Genomic DNA, 16,946 nt, shown 5'->3' with positions numbered 1-16,946 from the left:
AAAAAAAAAAAAAAAAAAAAAAAAAAAAGAACTTGCAGAGTAAAATGCTCCTGAGGCACTCACTGGGGGCAGAGTTCAGAGTCTCCTGAGAGGAGGTTATTGAGCACTTAAGTGAGCATGATGGGGTGGGACAGTCTCTCAAGTAATTGAATGGCCTGACTTGACACATGAGGAAGACATATCTGTACCTTGAAAAGCTTTGTTCACTTCTTTTGACCTAAGGGTTTTTTTTTTTCTGTCTTATTTATTTACTTATTTTTGAGTCGAAGTCTTGCTGTATCGCCCAGGCTGGAGTGCAGTGGTGTGATCTCAGCTCATTGCAACCTCTGCCTCCTGGGTTCAAACATTCAAGGAATTCTCCTGTCTCAGCCCCCCCCAGTAGCTGGGATTACAGAGGTGCACCACCATGCGCAGCTAATTTTTGTATTTTTAGTAGAGATGGGGTTTCACCATGTGGCCCAGGATGCTCTCGAATTCCTGCCCTCATGATCCTTCCACCTTGGCCTCCCAAAGTACTGGAATTACAGATGTGAGCCACCGTGCCTGGTTCTGTATCCTGGTATTTTGATTTTTGAGTTTAATGCTAAATTTTATGTGATGAAACTTAGTACCTCCTAAAAGTGTTCCCATCTGACTATTTTATTTATTTATTTATTTTTTGAGACGGAGTTTCACTCTTGTCACCCAGGCTGGAGTTCAGTGGTACAATCTCAACTCACTGCAACCTCTGCCTTTTGGGTTCAAGTGATTCTCCTGCCTCAGCCTCCTGAGTAGCTGGGATTACAGGCGCTTGCCATCACACCCGGGTAATTTGTGTATTTTTAGTAGAGATGGGGTTTCACCATTTTGGCCAGTCTGGTCTCGAACTCCTGCCCTCAGGTGATCCACCCACCTTGGCCTCCCAATGTGCTGGAATTACAGGCATAAACCACTGTGCCCAGCTAATTGTTTACTACATGATTTTTGATACAAATAATAACATAATACATTTATTGTCTGAAAGGAATAAATACATTTGCTTTTCTTACTGAGGTGTAAGATGTAAGCACCTTAAAATTTTCTTCCCTTATATGAACACTGCATAATTTCGCTGAATTATTCTACCACCTAGTTATAGTTTCAAAAACCAAGTTAATAACTCTGACATATAAATTAAAGCTTAAGCCCAGTGACTCCAAGCTAAGCCTAATATTGAGTCTGCAAAAGGAGGTTTTTAAAGGCCCAGTTAGTTCCTTTTAGGGGGCCTCCCCTGTAGATGTCCCAGCTTGCTCACCCCAGCTATGGAAGAAGGCTCTTTACTGAGACAATCTACAGAGCCCTGGAAAGCTGGCAACCCACACGCAGATGCAGTTAAGGTTAATGTAAAAAGGTATTAGGAGGGTCTTGCTGAAGATGAAGTTGTTATTGTTTTGAGGCAGTTTCTAGACTTTTTCAAATAAAAGTTAGATACATGTAAAAAATTGAATTTCAAAGGAGTATTGCAACAGGAGGAAGTAGCAACTATAAGATTTTCAAAGATTGAAAAGATTAGGCAGACAATGACTTTTTTTTCCCTAGGGAAAAGCAAACACGATTAGTAATGAGGTAGGAGGGGAATGTTTACATGGAGGGTAATAAAATCAGATTTTAGATCAGAGAACGTTTTACCCTGAGATCAGCATGTTCTTAGGATAAACATAAAATGGGGTTGTATGGTAGCTGAGACTGAGGGTAGCTCAAAGTTCAGGAGCCTGTGGGAAGAAAATATACTTAAGTTCAGTTTGATTAAGAAGTATTTTATGTTTACCACTGAAGACAAAGTCAGCTGATTTTTAATGAGAAAAAGAAAATGCGCAAAGCATTTTTCTGGCTATGTGATAGGTAAGAAAAGAGAGCAAAAAAATAGATACTGTCAAGGTTTCAGAGAAAAGGGAATACTTTATACACTGTAAACAGTTTACATTAATTCAACCATTGTAAAAAGCAGTGTGGCACTTTCTCACAGAACTAAAACCAGAATTACCATTTCACCAAGCAACCTCATAATTGGGTATATACTCAAAGAAATATAAATTATTCTGTCACAAAGACACATGCACAAGCGTGTTCACTGCAGCACTATTCGCACTAGCAAAGACATGGAATCCACTTGAATGTCTATCAATGGTAGACTGAATAAAGAAAATATGGTACAATCAGGCACAATGGCTCATGCCTTTAATCCCAGCACTTTGAGAGGCCACGGCAGGTGGATTGCCTGAGCTCAGGAGTTTGAGACCAGCCTGAGCAATATGGAAAAATCCCATCTACAAAAATGCATCTCTAAAAAAAATACAATAAGAAAAATTAGTTAGGCATTGTGGCACACGCCTGTGGTCCCAGCTACTTGGAGGGCTGAAGAATGAGAGTATTGCTTGGCCCACCACAATGGCTTATGTCTGTAATCCCAGAACTCTGGGAGGCCAAGGTGGGTGGATCACCTGAGGTCAGGAGTTAAAGACCAGCCTGGCCAACATGGTGAAATCCCATCTCTACTAGAAGTACAAAAATTAATCGGGCATGGTGGTGTTGGGCATCATAATGAAGAGCGTTTTTAGTTTGTTTTGTTTTTTTCCCCATAAAGTGTTTTTGGAGAACATAAAAGATAGAGAATTTTATTAATCATAGCTCTTTATCATCTATGTACTTCATCTTTTTCCACCTTTATTCTTGGTCTCATATTTTTTTCACTTGACTTTGTTGGGGTTGTACCCTTTTTCTTTTTTTTTGAGATAGTGTTTTACTCTTACTGCCCAGGCTGGACTGTAATGGCACAATCACAGCTCACCGCAACCTCCGTCTCCCAGGTTCAAGCGATTGTCCTGCCTCCATCTCCCGAGTAGCTGGGATTACAGGCATGTTCCACCACGCCCGGCTAATTTTGTATTTTTACTAGAGACAGGGTTTCTTCATGTTGGTCAGGCTGGTCTTCAACTCCTGATCTCAGGTGATTCACCTATCTCAGCCTCCCAAAGTGGTGGAATTAGAGAAGTGAGCTGCCACACCTGTCCTGGGTTGTATCTTTTATGTGAAAATGGTAAATATAACTACAGTGTTCTGCTGAGTTCTGTGAGTAGCTCTATCAAATCAGTACGTTTCAGTAACAATATGGGAGTCCCCAGTTTTTAAACAGTATCTCAGAAGCATAGATGAGCTTATAGAGTTTGTGACTGGCATCTGCAGTGAGGACAGTGTTGTGACACTGAGCCCTGAATCAAGGTCTGTGCTGACTCTTGGTGGTGTCAGAATTCAAGTGTTAGACAATAAGTTGGTGTTGGAGAATTGCTTGGTGTTCACAAACTCTACAGATTGGGTGCTAGAAGAAAGATATCACAGACTCCTGGATTAGAATAAACCTTTGGATGTCCAGGAATGAGAGGCTGTGCTCTTCTCTACACAGGCTGTCACACTGTCCCTTGTTCAGTGATTCCAGCTCCCCTTCCATAGTGACAGAGAACCTAAAACTTAGAGGAAAGGAGCTGTGATGGCAGATCCCCTTTTGCCACAGCCACCACCACAAGATTTTTACCCACTAACTAACATACTCACTAGACATTAATGTGTCCACACCTCTCCCAGGACAGGGAACCACACTCAGGAATTTTACTACAGCATTTTTGATCTTAGTGTTTTTTTGCCAAAAACTTATACAGAAGTGTCTCCCAAGTCTCCTGGTGTATTCCCACCTCCAGACACTGAATCTGCAGCAGCAATCTGTTTTGTCAACCAACCTAGGGGTCCGGACCACCTGTTCATAAACTCATTTGCCTGCATGGACCCAGAAATAAATGAGTACAGCCCTACCTGGGCCACTATCTGTAGCACAAACCGGTCCTTCTACCTGGAGTGTACTCTTCCCCACCCAGGGAGTTTTTTTTTTAACTTCTACTTTTGGTTTAGGGGTACACATGCAGGTTTGTTATACAGCTAAAATTGTGTCATGGGGGTTTTATGTATAGATTATTTTGTAACTAAGGTACTAAGTGTAGCACCAAAGAGGTATTTTTTCTGACCCTGTTTCTCCTGCCACCCTCTACCCTCAACTAGGCCTCAGTGTCTGTTGTTCGTCTCTGTGTTCATGTTTTTATTATTTAGCTCTTACTTATAAATAACCTGCATTTGGTTTTCCATTTCTGCATTAGTTTTCTTTCTTTCTTTCTGTTTTTTTTTTTTTTTTTTTTTTTAAGACAGTTTCACTCTTGTCACCCAGGCTGGAGTGCAATGGCGCGATGTTTGGTTACTGCAACCTCTGCCTCCTGGATTCAAGCAAGCAATTCTCCAGCCTCAGCCTCAATCCCCAAGTAGCTGGGATTACAGGTGCCTGCCACCATGCCTGGCTATTTTTTATATTTTTTTAGTAGAGATGGGGTTTCACCATAATAGCCAGACTGGTCTCCAACTCCTGACCTCAGGTGATTTGCCTGCCTCAGCCTCCTAAAGTGTTAGGATTACAGGTGTGAGCCACTACGTCTGGCCTCTGCATTCGTTTTCCAAGAATAATGGTCTCCAGCTTCATGTTGCTGTAAAGGGCATAATCTTGTTTTTGGTTATTGTTTTCTGTTTGTTTTTTATGACCACACAGTATTCCATGATGTTTATGTATTGTATTTTTTTATTTTTATTTTTAATTTTAGAGACGGTCTCACTGTTGCCCAGGCTGAAATGCAGTGGCATGATCGTGGCTCACTGCAACCTCTGCCTCTCGGGTTCAAGCAATTCTCCTGCCTCGGTCTCCTGAGTTGCTGGGATTACAGGTGCCTGCCACCACGTCTGCCTGATTTTTGTAATTTTAGTAGAGACGGGATTTCACCATGTTGGCCAGGCTGGTCTTGAACTCCTGACCTTAAGTGATCTACCCACCTCCACCTCCCAAGGTGCTAGGATTACAGGAGTAAGCCATTGTGCCCGCCCCCCCCCCTTTTTTTTTTTTTTTGAGACAGTCTCACTCTTGTTGCCCAGACTAAAGTGCAATAGTGCCATCTCAGCTCACTGCAACTTCCGCCTCCCGGGTTTAAGCAAATATCCTGTCTCAGCCTCCCGAGTAGCTGGGAGTACAGACGCCCAACACTACCGCGCCGACTAATTTTTGTATTTTTAGTAGAGATGGGGTTTCACCATGTTGGCCAGGCTGGTCTTGAACTCCTGACCTCAGGTGATCCACCTACCTTGGCCTCCCAAAGTTCTGGGATTACAGGCATAAGCCATCGTGGTGGGCCAAGCAATACTGTCATTCCTTAGCCTTCCAAGTAGCTGGGACCATGGGTATGTGCCACCATGCCTAACTAATTTTTCTTATTGTATTTTTTTTAGAGATGCATTTTTGTAGATGGGATTTTTCCATATTGCTCAGGCTGGTCTCAAACTCCTGAGCTCAGGCAATCCACCTGCTTTGGCCTCTCAAAGTGCTGGGATTACAGGCATGGGCCATTGTTCCTGATCGTACCATATTTTCTTTATTCAGTCTACCATTGATAGACATTCAAGTGGATTCCGTGTCTTTGCTATTGTGAATAGTGCTGCATTGAACACTCTTGTGCATGTGTCTTTATGACAGAATAATTTATATTTCTTTGGGTATATACCCAATTATGAGGTTGCTTGGTGAAATGGTAATTCTGTTTTTAGTTCTGTGAGAAAGTGCCACAGTGCTTCTTACAATGGTTGAATTAATGTACACTCTTTTTTTTTTTTTTTTTTTTTTTGAGACGGAGTCTTGCTCTGTCGCCCCGGCTGGAGTGCAGCGGCCGGATCTCAGCTCACTGCAAGCTCCGCCTCCCGGGTTTACGCCATTCTCCTGCCTCAGCCTCCTGAGTAGCTGGGACGACAGGCGCCCGCCACCTCAACCGGCTAGTTTTTTGTATTTTTAGTAGAGACAGGGTTTCGCCGTGTTAGCCAGGATGGTCTCGATCTCCTGACCTCGTGATCCGCCCGTCTCGGCCTCCCAAAGTGCTGGGATTACAGGCTTGAGCCACCGCGCCCGGCCTACTTTTTGACATTTTAATAGCCGTTCTCACTGGTGTGAATGGTATCTCATGGTTTTTCTTTGCATTTCTCTAATGATTATTGATGAGCATTTTATTACATGCTTGTTAGCCAAATGTTTGTCTTCTTTCGAAAAACATCTTTTTCATGTCTTTTGTTTACTTTTTAATTAGGTATTTTTTTCTTGTAAGCTGTTTAAGTTTTTAATGGATTCTGGATATCAGACCTTTGTCCAAAGCATAGTTTGCAAATATTTTCTATTATTCTGTAGGTTGTCTGTTTACTGTGTTGATAGTTTCCTTTTTCAGTGAAGGAGCTTTTTAGTTTAGGTCCAATTTGTCAATTTTTGCTTTTGTTGTAATTGCTTTTGGTATTTTCATCCTGAAATCGCTGCCAGTTTCTATGTCTAGAATGGTATTTCTTCAGTTATCTGCCGGGTTTTTTATAATTTTAAAATTAGCGTTTCAGTCTTTAATTAATCTTGAGTTCATTTTTGCATATGGTGTAATAAAAGGATCTAGTTTTAGTCTTCTCCATGGTGCTAGCTGGTTATTCCACAACCATTTATTAAATAGGGAATTCTTTCCACAGTTCTATTGTTACTTTTGTTGAAGATCAGGTGGTTGTAGGTGTGTGGCATTATTTCTGGGCTCCCTGTTCTGTTACATTCATCTGTGAGTTTGTTTCTGTACCAGTTCCATGTTTCTTTGTTTACAGTAGCTCTGTAGTATAACTTGAAAACAGGTAATATAATGCCTTCAGCTTTGTTGTTTGGCTATTCAGACTCTTTTTTGGTTTTATATGAATTTTACAGTAGTTTTTTTTTTAGTTCTGTTAAAAATATTTTGGTCATTTGATAATAAATAGCATTAAATCTGTAAATTTTGGAGGACAGTCTGATCACTTTTAGGATATTGATTTTTTCTATTTATGAGCAGAAAGTTTTCCATTTATGCCATTTCTGACTTCTTTAAGCATTGTTTTGTAATTCTTATAGAGATCTTTCACCTTCCTGGTTAGCTGTATTCTTAGATATTTTATTCTTTTTGCAGCAGTTGTGAATGGGATTATGTTTATAATTCATATTTGGCTTGAATGTTGTTGATTCTCAGGGATGCAACTAATTTTTTTCCATTTATTTTGCATCCTAAAATTTTTTTTTTGCCAAAGGCATGTAAAAATGTATTTTTACTTTAAAAAATAACTTAGTTATAGTAATATTTTGCCTGTATCTTACCAACATGTAGCTGACAGTTAAAATTTTGCAATGTAGATATAATAAATAGGGATATATAAGAACTACAAGAAAATCTCCAAAACCCATTAAAGTTCAAATGTGAAAACAGAAGAGTTTTAACACTAGAGAATTCGCTACGGTGAGCCCAAGCAATATACAGAAAAGAGTCTAGAAAAAAGGCTGAGGTGTTAAATACATTTTTACTTCCTCTTGCTCAGAAAATGTTGGAGAGCTATAAAGTTCTGTAAAGTTCCTTAAGGTGACTCGCCCAGCCCTTCGTAGCTAGTGCCAGTCCTGGCCAAGTCAGATTTCTTGTGTGTCTGCAAATAATACGTGAGCCAAACAGCACCAGCGCCTGCTGAAAATGGGTTCTGACTGATGGATTTCCTCATTTTGCCAAGACAGAATTTTTTTTTTTCTAAATTGTTTTTGCAAACAACGCATAACAGATTAAAAAAATACTTTATAAGAATATTATTTTAGAAAACCCATCACAAAACTGCAAATACAGCTTCGGAAGCCCTTCTGTTCAACTGTAGTTAGTTTAGTTTGTTTTTGTACCTTCCACTCCAAAGGAAATAAGTTGGCATCCTGTTACTTTCTTTTTTTCCATGACATTCAGCACCTCATCCAAAAGTGCGGGCACCATATCAAGCTGCAGGGAGAGGAGGGAACCTGTAAGGTCCCTTGATGAGCTCGCATGGCGCGGGATGGTGAAACATGTCTTCGACTGGCCAGTCAGGGTACTATTCGGACAGGCTGGAGGAGTGGCTGTCCCTGCCCTGTCTGGACTGAGATGGAGAACCGCTGGAGCCCCATGAGGTGTCCCCCTGGTGGACTTTTCCTTTCTCTAACAGACTGCTTTTCACCTGAGCTTTTTCCTCCATGACGGGCTTGCAGCTAAGCCTTGGCAGCTTTATTGGTCCAAAGGACTTCTGTTTGGAATTAAATTTCACTGGTGACAATAAGAGCATTATGAGAGCTTGGGACCCTCCAGTGATCGTGAGGGAGATGGCATTTTTGACCACTGAGGAGGGTGTTTCTGTGAACACAGTCTGAGGTGCTGTTTTACCGGAAGAACGTATTATGCCCAGGGAACTGATCCACATGTGCTTTCTCATAGTTTCCAGGTAAAAGCTTGAAGGTAAAACCTTGAAGAAAGGAAATATCCCCAAAGATGTTCTGCTTGGCCCTCTTTGCCGATTTGGATGGTGTGGCAAAAGTCTCCAAGAGGGGGACTGATGATATCGGGAGACAGAATATCTCTCAGTTTAAATTTCTTTCCTTTCTTGTTATTGGCTGCTTTCAGGTAAATTGGGGCCTTGGCTGGCATTTTGGAATTTGAGAATATCTGTTTTGCAGTCGGAAAAAAGGGCCACTTGTTTCACAGATGTTATGTTTCTGAAGAATCCTTTTCGATAGGAACTGTCACATCATTTTTCTCAAGTGGCTTCAGAAGTGGCTCTTGCTGTGTGTGGTTCCGGCGTGTTGAGCGGTTACCCGCAGGGAAGAGAGGCCACCTGAGTGCACTGCCCTGGCCAGGCCGCAGCTCCCCAGGTGCCTCGCAGCCCGGGATTGGTTGGGTGTGGAGGGCTGTGTCCTGAAATTATACTGAAGTTATTTGTAAGTTTAAAGAGCTTTTCTGCCAAGACTCTACGGTTTTCCTGATGTAGAATCCTGTTGCCTGCAAACAGGGATAGTTTGACTTCCTCTTTTCCTGTTTAAATGCCTTTTATTTTTATTGAGGTGTAGTTTTGCTTTGTCGCCCAGGCTGGAGGGCAGTGACACGATCTTGGCTAACTGCAACCTCCGCCTCCCAGGTTCAAGCGATTCTCCTGCCTCAGCCTCCTGAGTAGCTGAAATTACAGGCACGTGACACCACGCCCGGCTAATTTTTGTATTTTTAATACGGACGGGGTTTCACCATGTTGGTCAGGCTGGTCTGGAATTCCTCACCTCGTGATTCACTCGTCTTGGCCTCCCAAAGTGCTGGGATTACAAGCGTGAGCCGCTGCATCTAGCCTTTTATTTTTATCTTTTGCCTGATTGCCCTGACCAGGACTTTCAATTTTATGTTGAATAGTAGTGTTAAGAGAAGGCATCTTTGCCTTGTGCCAGTTTTCAATGAGGAATGCTTCAAGCTTTTTTTTTTTTTTCTTTTTGAGATAGAGTCTCCCTTTGTCTCTCACGCACAGTCTCCGCCCACTGCAGCCTCCACCTTCTGGGTTCAAGCGATTCTCCTTCCTCAGCCTCTTAAATAGCTGGGATTACAGACACCCGCCACCACACCTGGCTAATTTTTACATTTTTAGTAGAGACGGAGTTTTGCTATGTCAGTCAGGTTGATCTCAAACTCTTGACCTTAGGCGATCCACCTACCTCGGCCTCCCAAATTGCTGAAATTACAGGAATGAACCACTGTACCCATCTGCTTCCAGGTTTTGTTCATTCAGTATGTTGGGGCTGAGGGTTTGTCATAGATAACTTATTTTGAAGCATATACCTTCAATGCCTAGGTTGTTGAGGGTTTTTAACATGAAAGATGTTAAAGTTTACCCAAAAGCTTTTTCTGCATCTGTTGAGGTAATCTTGTGGTTTCTGTCTTTAGTAGTTCTGTTTATGTGATGAATCACATTTACTGATTTGTGTATGTTGAAGCAACCTTGCATTCCCAAAATAAATTCTACTTGCTCATAGTGGGTTTGCTTTTGGATATGCTGCTGGATTTTGTCAGTATGTTGTTGAAGATTTTTGTATCATTGTTCAAAGATATTGGCCTGAATTTTTTTGGTTTGTTTTATCTCTGCCAGGTTTTGGTATCATAGTAATGCTGTTCTTATATAATGAGCTGGTGAGAAGTTACTTTTTCTTAATTATTTAAAATAGTTTTAGTAGAAATAACACCAGCACTTTTTTGTACATCTGGTAGAATCCAGCTGTGAATCTGTCTGGTCCTTGGCTTTATTTGGTTGGTAGGCTGTTTATTACTAATTCAATTTTTGAGCTTCTTATTCATCTATTTAGGGCTTTGATTTCTTTTTTGTTCATTCTTGGAAGGATGTATTCCTGAATAATTTTTCATTTTTTCTAGATTTTCTCGTTTGTATGCACAGAGGTGTTCATGGTAGACTTCAAGATATTTTTGTGGGGTCAGTGCTAATATCTCTGTGTATTTAGTTTGTATAATTTTGAGATTTTTTAATTTCCTGAGGATTTTTTTATTTCTGAGTATGTGGTCAGTTTTAGAGTGATGATAAGAAGAATGTATGTTATGTTATTTTTAGATGAAGAGTTCTGTAGATACCAATTAGGACTATTTGGTCAAGTGTTGAGTTTAGGTTATAATATTTTGTTAATTTTCTTCTTCAATTATCTGTCTATTAGTGCCTGTGGGATGTTGTAGTCTCCCACTATTATTGTGTCAGAATCTAAATCTCTTCATAGGTCTCTAAGAACATGCTTTATTCATCTGGACCTGTGAGTTTTATGTAACACCTTTCTCTCTTCTGTTTTGTCTTCCATAAACATTCTTTTGTGCTCGCCCAGTGTGCAAAATTTAGATGTCCAAGAGTTCAAGAACATGTTTAGAGATGTGGCTTTTGTAAAAGTAAATATAAATTAGAAATAAGAGACTACAAGTAAGAGAAAATATCTTACTAAAATAAATCTCTTTTCTTACAACATTTAGATTATGTGTAGATTTTTATCTCCCTTTTTTTTGAAATATATGTAAATCATATTAACAGCTGAATAAACCCTTTGTCTTTTTTTTTTCCCCTCAGGATTTTCTTTATCTGGGACCTGAGATTAATTGCTTCATTTTTGCTTTGGCAAAATATTGTTCTTATGATTTTTAGTCTTTTAAAGTTGACACAGATCTGTTCAGAGTAACACTCATTACAACAGCACACAAAAGTTGAGTGTAAAAATAGGATTAAATTTTGCAATATAGGAAAGATACTGAGTAAGTTGACAGAAACCTGATTATCTATGATAATTATTAGCAGGCTAAAGTATTTATACTACAAAAGCAAAAAGAGTTCAGTTTATAGTCGGGCGCGGTGGCTCACGCTGGTAATCCTAGCACCTTGGGAGGCCGAGACAGGCAGATCACCTGAAGTCGGGAGTTATAGACCATTCTGACCAACATGGAGTAATCCTGTCTCTACTAAAAATACAAAATTAGCTAGGTATGGTGGCGCATGCCTGTAATCCCAGCTACTCAAGAGACCGAGGCAGGAGAATCACTTGAACCTGGGAGGTGGAGTTTGAGGTGAGCCGAGATCATGCCATTGCACTCCAACCTGGGCAACACGAGCAAAACTCCCTCTCAAAAAAAAAGAGTTCAGATTTTAAACTGAAAAGTGGAGTGCATTTTCATACCTTTGTTTCTGTTTATTACTTCAGTGCAATTAGCATAGTTATGTGTAATGTTTGTAGACAACCTGCATTCATATACATTCAACTGTATTTTCTACAAGCGTATAAAGCCACAATACTTACTTTGAATGAATTCCTTAAATAGTTGTTCTAATATTGTGATTCATACTTTTGAAATGTAGTTTTTCAACTGAATTATAGTTACAGAAAATTTTTTAAAATCCTACATACATTTTGAGTAGTATATTAAAATTATTCATAATTGTATATTTATATCTAATATCCAAAGAAAATTTACTACCAAATTGTTACAGTAGATGTTAGTCTGATATGATTATTAATTTAACCAATAGGGATAGTTATAGGTAAGTATAATTTTAGTGTGTTTAATTTCAGAAATTGGAATGTTGCTATTACAGGACAAATAAAGGCAGGTGATTTGGCCACCCAAAAACTGTAATAACTCTTTAATTAGCTATGTTGCAGGCTCATGTATATTCCATTATATTAACACAGTCAGATTTTAATTTTTTAATCAAAAAGTGCTGGTGGTAGTTGTCAGATATATTTCTATTTAGATGCCACATTTAATGGGCAGAAGATTAGAGAGCAGCGGAGATGGAAAAAAAGTCTTTTAAAATTCTGCTGATAATATGCCCCCTTTCTTCATAACACTCATGTTTCTCATGCTATGACTAGCTATGCACTTTGGCTACTTAGAGATTCTTTTTAGAGGAATATTTTCTAGCTGACTTGATCAATCTTACATGTAATCTCAGTTTTTTCTTAAGATACTTTTAACTTCTTTTTTTTCTCTCAATATCATCTTTCTCAGAATGAGATCTGTTTTTGTTTCGAATGCTTTGTGTATCTGTTTTGGAAGCCCTATTAGTATCCCATAATGTCTGTGAAAGATGTGGGCTGTCACAGTGAGAACTCTTAGAGCTATCTCTGTCTGGATGCATGCTGGAAATCCAGCAGTATATTTTCCATGTCACCATTGTAAATAAAAACTGTGGCTTAAATAATGCTCGTATTCCCATTATTGTGAAGGTGCAATTCTACCCAGGAGGCCTGCAGGCTCTCCTTCTGCAGGTCAGGCTTCACTTTTTTTTGAAATGGATTCTTCTCCGTTGCCCAGACTGGAGTGCAATGGTGCAATCTCGGCCTCCCAAAGTGTTGGGAGTCTTCTGCCTCCCCCTTCCAGGTTCAAGGGAGTCTCCCTCCCCCTTCCAGGTTCAAGGGAGTCTTCTGCCTCAGCCACCCGAGTAGCTTGGATTACAGGTGCCCACCCACCATGCCCAGCATATATATATATATATATGTATTTTTTTTTTCACCATGTTGACCGGCTGCTCTTGAACTCCTGACCTCGTGATCTGCCCACCTCGGCCTCCCAAAGTGTTGGGATCACAGGCATGAGCCACCACACCCAGCCAGGCTTCACTCTTTGATGTGACACTGAAGTGCTCCTGCGGCAATTGTCATTCACCTGAGTTGAGCTGCCAGCCATGAGCACTGTGCTGTGGGCTGTACCACAGTGGCAGATAGTAGGAAACAAAAGAGGACACTGGCCACCAGAAGAATGGAAGCAGGAGTGTGCTAGCCCAGTCCTCAGGGAGTAGAGAGCCACTGCTTTAAAATAGAAGTAGCCAAAAAGATAGCACCCTATTCAACCACTTTTGTAGAAGAGTGCAAGTCTACCTTCAGCAGGCAGCTGGCTTCAAGTTGCAAAAGTACCTTCTGCCATGAAGATGTGAAAAGCTTATTTTGTCATTGAATATAACCAATTAGCAGACAGGGATGGCCTCCCCAGTGACCAGGTGAATTTAGGATGAACTACCTATGACATGGCGCTGTACATTCTTCTACTTGTGAACTAATTATGGTAACCGTCTTTATTTCTTTTCAATCCTTAAGCAGATGGATTGTAATACATGTGACATTCAGATTTAATTGTGTAATGAAACAGTTTTCTTTCTGTTCTATTACTGCAGTTTCTCAGGTGCTGAAGAGAATTAATAAAAATCACATTTCCCAAACACTGTATAGAATTACCAGACATAATATAAACACATAAGGTATCAACCAAGCTTTACTCTAGAGGGGACTTTCCCTCTCAGGCTTCCAGTCAGCTCACAGTTATGCTGTAAAATACATGCTGTCAACTAAATATGCATACAGAATTATGTCTCTGCCTATTTGGTAGTTTCATTTTCTATTTAGAATCAGCCTGAGTCTCTCTTGCTGGTTTATTATTGAACCATCAGCCCAGGGTCACTGGAAATGCTCTCACAATCACCAAAGTGTTTTTGAGACATTTGAAAATCCCTCCAGAACAGAATTGTGTCAGACTGACTAGAGTGGTTAATTTTGCTTCTGTCTTAGTGTAAAAGAAATGAGTCATCCTCTGTTTGCTCCCCCCCTCATACAAGAGATGTCTTTGGTTGGTACCCAGATGAGAGTTTCTCTAGTTCCCTGGTACTTGAGTGAAGAATGATGAGGAGGTCTGGAGACTCAAACAAATAAACTAATTGCTTCCAATTCATATAGTCATTAGAAAAATAGATGAAGCAGTCATGGTCCCTACCATGCAAGAAATTTTAGTCTAGACTAGCAGCTGGATAAGTGGTTTAATTATGCATCATATGGTGGGTACAATAAATAGATGTGTGCAAAAATATGGGCTTTATTTGGGCCATTTTCTTTATATTTTTGTGACTTCCGATGTCTATACCTGAACATATATTAATAAACAAGAGTTATTATTGTATTTTTTATGCCCTGCTAAGAATACTTAATTATCATTTAAAAAATTATTCTAGAAAACCTTAAGGGATTTGTTTAAATTGCTTATTAATATGTGATAAAAAATTGAAAGGGCAGTGGGGCTAAAAAAGATGACAGTTACATAAACTCTGAGATTTAAGGTTTTTTGTTTTTTTAAGCTAAGCTTAAAAAAAGAAACGGAACTAAAAATACTCCCCAGTGGCATAAAGAACAGAATTTTACATCAGCTCTATACCCTGCTTCAGCCCTGTTTAGATTCACCCTTTTGAAGGCCTTATTTAGGTCTTGCCCTACCCTGGAGTCTTGCCTCACAGAACTGATTAGAAGAGATCAAAGTTTTTGGTGATGAATCCTGTTGCCTTTTTAGAGTTGGTTCTCACAATTTTCTGAAAACCCAAAGCAGATAAATGGAAAATATAAAATATGTATTATAGGGTCTAAGTTTTTTAATTTTTTGTTAAAACCAGTGTTTGCAGAGACATTCCATTTAGCAACCTGTATTCTGTTCCTACAGATGCAGTAGTTGATTCACAAGTCACAAAATAGTAAATATAAACATAATAATTCATCTAAATTACTTTACAGTCTATCTATATCCCTCTCATCTGTCTGTATTTAGATTTTATTCTCTGCATTTAAAAAAAATTAGTGACAGAAAAATAAAAGAAATAAAAATGCTGGGTCCTTATTCTAAATCCTTAGAATTATTGAACACTTAGTATCAACTGACAGGCTGTTATTAGAATTAAATCAAATAATGAGTTATCACAGTGCTCTGTAACATCCTATTGATTACATAATACCTGCTTAATAAACATTGCATTAGTACATGTGCACATGTTGTTTTCCAAATGCAGACTTACTCAGAAATTGCTGCTTTATGTTTTCTCTGTGAACTTGAAAGAGCCAGCAAGTAACATACTTTAAGATAGGGAATGGTTGTCTTCGTTTGTATCAGAAGTATTTGTGTTGTGACAAGAGTGCTGAGTGTAAGGGACTCTGTGCTGTGCCTCATTTTTGTAACAAATGCTAATAATGAGCCCAGGGAGAGTGACATCAGCACTGACAGGGGACTTGTTTAGAACACCCGTTTATGGACCATTTCCAAACCTGCAGAATCACATTACATAGAGTGGGGCCAAGTTTACCTAGTGATTTATAAGCTAATTAAAGCTTGAGTGACAATGCTTAGGTAAGCGGTTATAAGCTCAGGCTTCTACTTAGAGTCACATGACCAATTTACAGGAATCTCTTTACTTGTGCCCTTTTTACAGTGTCTGTTTAATGTTCTGAAGAAAACATCTATTTATTTTAATTAAGTGCCTCATGTGACTCTAAGGTGCCAGAATCAAGTATGAGAAGTTCAAGATACATTCATGAGCATTAAGTTCTACCTTTACACTAAAGGGTGGTCCAGGAAACTGTTCTATTTAGATTTGTAAGGACAGGACAATGTGGCCAATATTTATATTACTGTAGCAGAAATTGCCAGTGTCTGTAGCAGGGGAGGGCACCTGAGGACAGAAAAAACAACAAAAAAAAGAGAAACTTATATTTTTATCTCTGTGGAGCAGCTCATTGTTCCTGAATCTTTTCTGTTATACAGGACAGAAATGGGTAGAGGTTTTGTGTCTTGGGCCTTCTGCCTTTGGGTGTGGTGGTAACAGGTAAATATGTGGTGCTGAAATTATTAAAGGCAAATTCTCAAGATGCAGATGTAATTCAGAAAATCTCATCTGAGAAAGAATTCGAGAGGAGGAGGAGAAAGAGAAAAAATGGCTTTTTTTCAGCGAAACATGTCTCAGATCAAGAGCTATGTCCTCTCTGCCTCATGGAATGCCACAGGTTTGGCACTTGCAAATTTTTACTTCTATACCTGTGTTTTTTCTCCCTATTGAGTTTATCTTAACTACTTTTAAAAATGCTTATGCTAGGCCAGGCGCGGTGGCTCACGTCTGTAATTCCAGCACTTTGGGAATCCGAGGCAGGTGGATCACCTGAGGTCGGGAGTTCGAGACCAGCCTGACCAACATGGAGAAACCCTGTCTCTACTAAAAATATAAAATTAGCTGGGCGTGGTGGTGCATGCCTGTAATCCCAGCTACTCGGGAGGCTGAGGCAGGAGAATCGCTTGAACCCGGGAGGCAGAGGTTGTGTTTTGTTGAGCCAAGATTGTGCCATTTGCACTCCAGCCTGGGCAACAACAAGAACAAAACTCGGTTAAAAAAAAAATGCGGCCGGGCGCGGTGGCTCAAGCCTGTAATCCCAGCACTTTGGGAGGCCGAGACGGGCGGATCAAGAGGTCAGGAGATCGAGACCATCCTGGCTAACACTGTGAAACCCCGTCTCTACTAAAAAATATAAAAAACTAGCCGGGCGAGGTGGCGGGCGCCTGTAGTCCCAGCTACTCGGGAGGCTGAGGCAGGAGAATGGCGTAAACCCGGGAGGCGGAGCTAGCAGTGAGCTGAGATCTGGCCACTGCACTCCAGCCCGGGCGACAGAGCGAGACTCCGTCTCAAAAAAAAAAAAAAAAAAAAAA

General features: G+C 40.0%; 1 protein-coding gene and 1 pseudogene across 4 annotated transcripts in view; one reads left to right on the top strand and one right to left on the bottom strand.

The window, feature by feature from the left end:
- LOC111529537 overlaps positions 1-8,570 on the bottom strand; it is an 11,055-nt pseudogene extending 2,485 nt beyond the window's left edge.
- The window catches only part of ZNF91 (zinc finger protein 91), a 97,585-nt gene that overhangs the window by 2,869 nt on the left and 77,770 nt on the right, over positions 1-16,946 (top strand). The gene's annotated exons all lie outside the window — the stretch shown is intronic.

Source organism: Piliocolobus tephrosceles, chromosome 21 (genome assembly GCF_002776525.5).
Source record: "Piliocolobus tephrosceles isolate RC106 chromosome 21, ASM277652v3, whole genome shotgun sequence".
Taxonomy (NCBI): domain Eukaryota; kingdom Metazoa; phylum Chordata; class Mammalia; order Primates; family Cercopithecidae; genus Piliocolobus; species Piliocolobus tephrosceles.
Note: the sequence above shows the minus strand (reverse complement) of the source record. Positions and strands in the feature narration are given on the sequence as shown.